General features: G+C 35.6%; 1 protein-coding gene across 3 annotated transcripts in view; it reads left to right on the top strand.

Annotated features, from left to right (window-relative positions):
* The first annotated feature begins 1,650 nt into the window (after positions 1 to 1,650).
* The window catches only part of ZFYVE28 (zinc finger FYVE-type containing 28), a 79,251-nt gene continuing 74,061 nt past the window's right edge, over positions 1,651 to 6,840 (top strand). For all 3 annotated transcript variants that reach the window (XM_019473680.1, XM_009285397.2, XM_009285399.2), the window contains exon 1: positions 1,651 to 1,745. The gene's annotated coding sequence lies outside the window, so the exon portion shown is untranslated. The remainder of the gene's footprint in view (positions 1,746 to 6,840) is intronic.

The following is a 6,840-nucleotide window of genomic DNA, read 5'->3' on the forward strand; positions in this document are numbered from 1 at the left end:
TTATGTTGTTTTTTGAAGTGATGTTATCTTCTGTTTTGCTGTTGACTAATTTCTTCACTGTATTACACTTGTTTCTGTTGATACATGTTTTGCTCTGATGTACTTATCTCATACATCTTTGGTAGTTGTCATTTAAAATGTGTTGCTTCTTGGTAATTTCTATGCTTTTGCTATTTTTTTTTTTGTTGTTTATAAAAGCCATGTTTTCTTTTTACCCAACAGTTTTCTTTACCTGGAAGTTCTTCCCTATGTTGGTTTTTTTTTTCCAGTGCTTGAGTCTCTGAATTGCTTCCATGCAACTTCGTCTTTATTTTACTGGTTTCTATATGTAACCTGGTCCTTCTAAAAGTGTTTTTGCATTGTTTCATTCTTCAGTGCATTAAGAATCAATTTCAGATATTTTGTAGCTATTTGTTTTCTGTAGTATCAGGTGTTTTTTCTTTCATCTAGTGACAACTAATTCTAATTCCCAGTCTACAGTTAGTATAGTCTTAATGTTTCTTAAACTGTGATTAAAACCAACTATTTTCTTTTTATACACATCTCCTGCAAGTCTTGTGTATGTTTTACTGACTACTTCTTTAGAATAATGTGAGCTTGTGCTTATCTGAGCATATGAATCTTTCACCAAGTTGCTGGCATCTGCAAAAAGCTACTCCCTCCCTCCTCCCACTTCTATCTCCACTCTCTTTTAAACAGTCAAAATTCTTACCTCCTCCCTCCACACACACTGATCTGTTATTTTTCCACTATTTTGATGAAAGTTTTCATAGGGATCAGAATTTCCAGTTGTTAATGTTAAAAAAAAAAAAAAAAAAAAAAACACCTTTTACGGGGTAAACTTTTATTATTAATATTTCTCTATTTTTTTGATGATGCATTCCTTTAGTCTTCTTTCTATTATAACTGCTGTTTTGTTTTAATGTGGCCAAAAATCTATTGTGATAATTCCGTTCTTTGCCACTTGGAAGACTTCTGGCATAGTTTTCTCTCTGTAATGCCTCGTTTAGTCATATTATTTGCTTTGTGAAGTCTTTACATCTATTTGGCCCTGGTAATGTATCTAGTACATTCAGTACCTTTCCGTTCTGTGACTTGATTCTTCTGATCCTCAAAGTGAGGATTCTGACCAGAAAACACTGTGCATCATGTTGCAGGGGTTACCACACTGCTTGATAGATTATCACATTGCTTGATAGATTTTTGGGGGTTGGTTTGTTTGTTTTAACTTGGAAAGCAACTTTGTCTTGTTTTGCCTAGAACTGAAGCATACTTTTAATAAACAAAACTTGTGATTCCGTTGTTTGCTCCGCCAGATAATTATGCCACAAGTAGTGAGAACGCCGGGACGGTTTTGGAGATAATGATAGCTGAGTAATACCCCAAGTTTGCTGTGTGAGAGTGTTTTTTTTTTTTTTTTTTTTCTTCAAGGTAGAAAAAATTTGTGAGTGTGCGTAAATGTCTCAAGATCATGCTTTTCCGTGCTGCCACACTACTTATCTGGCTTAAATGTAAAAAAGAATCGCAATAAATGTAATTAGCTGAAGTGGGTTTTTATTTGCAAAAATAATGTAATATTGTATATGTCTCTGTCTTCAATGCAGAGAACAGACCCGCAGCTCCTTGCTCAGTTCTACTATGCTGATGAGGAACTAAATCAAGTAGCAGCTGAACTGGACAGTTTGGATGGAAGAAAAGACCCACAGAGATGTACGCTGCTAGTCAACCAGTTTCGCTCTTGTCAGGTAATCAAAATGGCACCTTTCTGATTTCATTGACACTTTTGTGTACATTAAATGTATTACATTATTTATTGTATTAATTAGTTTTTATTGTCAAATCCCTTTAAAATGAACCTTTGATAGATAAGTGCCTTTCCTTAGTTTAAAAGGTATATTTTCGAAAAAACTATTCATAAATTAAATCAACTACATCTCCTTTAAGAGTGTGTTTATGCTTTCCCTTACATAAGAGCATACATTAAAGACTGTTTTCTTTATATAATATAAGCATACAGAGCTTACTAGAACATGAGAAATATTTCAAAATTTCAGGCGGTATAAGGTAGCCATGTCTTTTGTAGATGCTCAGCTTTCACACCTCATGAATCTGATAGCTTTTCATTAGCAAATGAACTACGTGAAGACAGCTCATAGCTTTGCTGATTTTTGGATTAATATTATCTGCTTCATGTAAAAAGTCTTGAAGATGAGAGGAACTACTGAGGAACCAAGCAAAAGAGGGGTTTTATCTGTAAATTATTTCAAAAATATGAATCTGTCTCTAAGTTCCTGTTGTATAATATAGTTCACCTAAAAAGAGATTCCTGGTAGTAATTTGCTGAAAGTATGGCTATACTTTGAGGAAGACTTGAAGGGAGAAGAACCAGAGACTGCAAAGACCAATTCAGTTAAGTCTAACTCTCTTAACTTGGATAGTTTTTGTAATTTGATTTATTAAGAAAAACAATTCAGAAATTGAAAAACAATTGAGAAAATACAACTTTCCCTGTCATGCTGTATGCCATTCTATGCCAAGTTTTTCAGTAGTTTTTAGAGGTAGAAACTACTTTTGTGGTACACTTCGTACTTACATGAATGCTTTGATACTTCTTCTCCCAGTCACACCCAAGAAAAACACTTCAAACTGAAGTAGGCTCAAGTCCAGAATACACCATGCTCAGGTGGTAGGAGCATTTCTGTATGAAAGGTAAACACTTGCTGTCAACTCGGGAGAATTGTAAGTGGAAAGACCATAAGAATAAAGATTCATTTACATCTCCACGAAGTAAAAATGGCAGTTGAGTGTAAAGTAACTATTTTGATTCACCCCTTGCTACAATTTCTTACCATTACTACTAGTAAAATGTACCAAACTTCATTATAAGGAAAAATTTCATCACTAAACAAGTTAAGATGAGTTTGAAGAACAGTGCCCTGATCATTATAAACAAATGTTCACATTAAGTTAGCTGAGTCTGTTGAAAAGAAAAGTCAGGTATTATGTGCTTGCTTGCAAGAAAATGAAATTTAAAAAGTGCAGTGTTTTGAAGAACGCTTACAGAGAAAGAGTTGACAGTCAATGTACTGTATGTCAAACAATTTTAATGCTTCTGTCTACTTTGAATATCTTCACAGTTTCCTACTGTACTGTCACTAGAGAAAAATGTGGAGTTTAAGGATTTGCCAAACTGGAAACTATGAGTTTATTAACAGTCAAAATTCAGTGACTTGGAGGGAAAAGAATAGGGGTGAGAGTTATCTTGAAAGGTCATTGACTTCAGTCTTCTGTGTGATGGATTGGCTGTACCTAAATCCACTTTCACAAATATTTATCTGACTTGTTCTTATAAACCTCCAGTAATGGACATTCCACAAACTTTCTAGGTAAATTCTTTCCAGACTGTTTTATTAGAAAAGGTTTTCTGATAATAAGGCTGGATGAACAATATCATGGTGCAAGATTATGTCCTTGTTTGTTGTTTTATCCCTGGAGATGACAATTTATTCCCTATTTCTCTGCAGGTGCATGGGCTTTCTGATTTGTTTCTTGTAGTATAGGCAGACCTTTGGAGCTGTTCTGTTAAAAAAGTAGCTTCTCTGAATGTTTCACCTGTAGGCATGCAAGAAATGCAGACTCCGATAGTTGCTTGGTCAGTTTGCTTGGCTTGTTATACAGTGACTCACCACCTTGTGACTCTTAATACCATCTGATGCCTGGTAATTTCTTCTTTTCATTTGTCAAACAGATTGCTGTTACTAAAACAATCTGTTGCTAGAGCTGAAAGAAAAGATGGAGATGGTTTTATTTTTTCATGTAGCTATTTTTGTAACTTCTAATTTTCAAAGTTCCGCAGAATAGGTCAGATCATCGTCAAATGTCATGTCAAAAATGGCTTTGCTAATTAGGACTTAAATTATTTTGTAGTACTTTGTGTAAAAATAATGTTTTTTGGGTTTTCCTTTTAAGAATTTGTCATGTAAATGCCAAACAAGAGAAGGAGCAGTATTTTAGTAAGGATTCAGAATGTCGGTATTTGCTAATCAAATATTACACGGTAAGAGGAAAAATCGGTTTTAGCCTAAGGTATGGTGGAGTTCGAGGAAGATGGAGAACCAACAGCCAGCCCTGGGGTCAAAATGGTTGTAATGGAAGGTTGTGCATGTGAAAGTAGGATAGCAGCTACGTTGTGCAATGCCTCTGTGATATCTGCAACAACAATCACACAATTCTGAGACTGTTTTTTAGAAACGTGCTCTTTCTGACTCTGTAAGCAATGCTTTCAAAAAGGAACTTGTGATGACAGAACATAGTTAACCAGACTCCCAGTCTTTGCATGATTTCTTTTTTTCCTATTTTGTCCTTGTTTTTCCATGTATTAAGGTTTCCAGATTATTCCCAATTTTTATCTCCATAAAGTTTACAGAGACACAGTCTTCCTATCAGATTTTAGTGTTTTCTAGGGACAAAGATTTCTAAAATCCCTTGACCTTCTTTTCATCTGGTTTCAAAATTAATTCATTGTTCCTGGGTTGCTTATTTTCAGATGATTTACTGATAGTGTCTGCTTGATTAACAGGTGATGTTTTGAAATTTTATTTTGTTTTATTAACTAGAGGAGAGAAATGTCTCTAAATTAGTGTGATTTTTCTGAAAGACCAAAAAGTCTTACAAACTCTCTGATTCTTTTAGAGAGGTTATATTCTGTTGGATCTTAACTGTATCTAAAGAGCTAAGTTTTATCTCTTTCTCTATATTTTCAACTTTTGGTACTATTGTTAAAGAGCTCCAAGTTTATTATAGTATGTGAACAGATTCAGACAAAACAAAAGGACTCTGCCTAATGGATTTAATGCTTTATAGCGGACACAGCTAATGTCTTCTATCTTAACAAAACGGGCAGCATTAGTCAAGGCAAGTTGAAGGTATGGTGCATTGTGGTGTTCCCATGGATATGCAGAGTACTTCAGTCTTCAGGACTGTTGATGCTTCCTCAGTAAAGACCTGCAGCTCTGAATATTGTCTTATACTGTTTTACCTTGGTACTATTTGATGATAAAAATCATACTTTTTATAGTAAATTAACTTTTCAAAACTTGCAACTTGGATTTCAAATGCTGTGAGTTGACTGTAGAGCGTGATGCTGAGTAGCATATATGAGTAAGAATCAAGGTAATGGTTTTCAAAGCTTCACTTTTCATTTTCACATTAATGCGATATAACACTTTTTTCCAGTTATGGTAGCCTATTATAAAAATGACATCCCTCGTTTTTCTTTGGTGTTTGCATGTCAGTGGTAGAATATTATAAGAACATAACATATCTATTAATACAGTATCTTGCATTTATTGTGTGGCTAATACCTGTCCAACAGAATAAACCGCTTCTTCCTCTAGTGGTTTCTGTTAAAATTAACAGTAACTTCAGTGTGCAGAGATGCATGATTAAAAACTATGTAAGTTTTTCTTAAATGAAAAAAAGGGTAGGTAGGATGTCATACTTTGGTTTGCTGAACTTGACTGATGGTAATAGAGGGAAAGTACTTTTTTTTTTTTCTTAAACATGTTTGCATCTGTGCATGTTGAGTAATATGCAGTGCTGGTTCATCTGAGGTTTTTTCTCTGCAACACAAATAATTCATTGAAGTATTTTAATATTAGGGTTATAATAAGGTGTCCTTTTTTGTGCTGCTCCCAACACCTCGTGGTATTGAATTTCGTAAGAAGTAATGGTACTTTGTGTACATCTTTTAATTAATCCCTCATGCATTTACGATCATTCTCTAAATCAATTTGCCTTGATCATTGCTATTTTCACATTGATTAATATCTTGTTACTTGAGTTGATAAACTGGTTTAAAACAATTTCTCAGCCATTTAAATGGAATTAGGTTGAATGTTACATATTACAGAACTTCATTGGCTTTGTTTAAGAGTAAAAAAAACCTCTGTTTCTAACCCATAGGTTTTGTGAGGACTTGATAGGTAAACGCTGAACCTGTGTTTAAGTACTTTACATTGTGAAAGTGTTTTCAGGATCATAGTACTTGCCTGATGTTTCAGTACGATGAGAATTATTTCTCTGCATACAGTAGTGAGGTCTCAGAATAGCATGAGTCAGTTCCCAGCATGGTTTTATCAAAATTATTTCTTGAACTGCAGACTGTGTCTTAGCAATGTGTAATTTGATCTGCTAAAGTACACTAGGAAGGAATTTGCCCCTGTGTCAGGGCACTGACCCGAAGCAAACCATAGACTTGCCTGGCTGTGTTACCCCTTGCACTGTACCACAGAAGAGCAAAATGGGAAATTTATAATATTTGTGAAATGTGACAGTTTCTGGCTCACTGGTAGGAATGACACTGCTTTGACTGGTAGCACATTATACTGGCTTTTCACTCTTTTCCTGCTATTTGCCTGTCTGGGAAGCACCTCTTGAATTACTGCAGTTGGCAGTCCAGCATTTTCCCTTATCATAAAGAAGTACGTGTTAGAGTGGTTTGAACCTACATGCTGAAGGAGCTTACTGTAGAGTGTGGAAAGAGGGTAAAAATGGGCTGTGGGAAACAATGAGTAATAAGATGGTAGGGGGTAGAATGCTGCCGGGAGCTTATCTGAGGAATCTCCTTTGTCAGAGAGTGGCATGCTAAAATCATGGTTTGGGTTGGAAGAGACTCTAAAAATCATCTGTTTCCAACCCCTGTGCCATGGGCCTGGACACCTTCCACTAGATCAGGTTGCTCAGAGCCCCGTCCAACCTGACCTGGAATGTTTCCAGGGATGGGGCATCCACCACCTCTCTGGGCAACCTGTGCCAGTGCTTCACCACCCTCAGCGTCAA

The sequence above is a fragment of the Aptenodytes forsteri genome, unplaced genomic scaffold (assembly GCF_000699145.1).
Source record: "Aptenodytes forsteri isolate BGI_AS27 unplaced genomic scaffold, ASM69914v1 Scaffold88, whole genome shotgun sequence".
In the NCBI taxonomy this organism is placed as follows: domain Eukaryota; kingdom Metazoa; phylum Chordata; class Aves; order Sphenisciformes; family Spheniscidae; genus Aptenodytes; species Aptenodytes forsteri.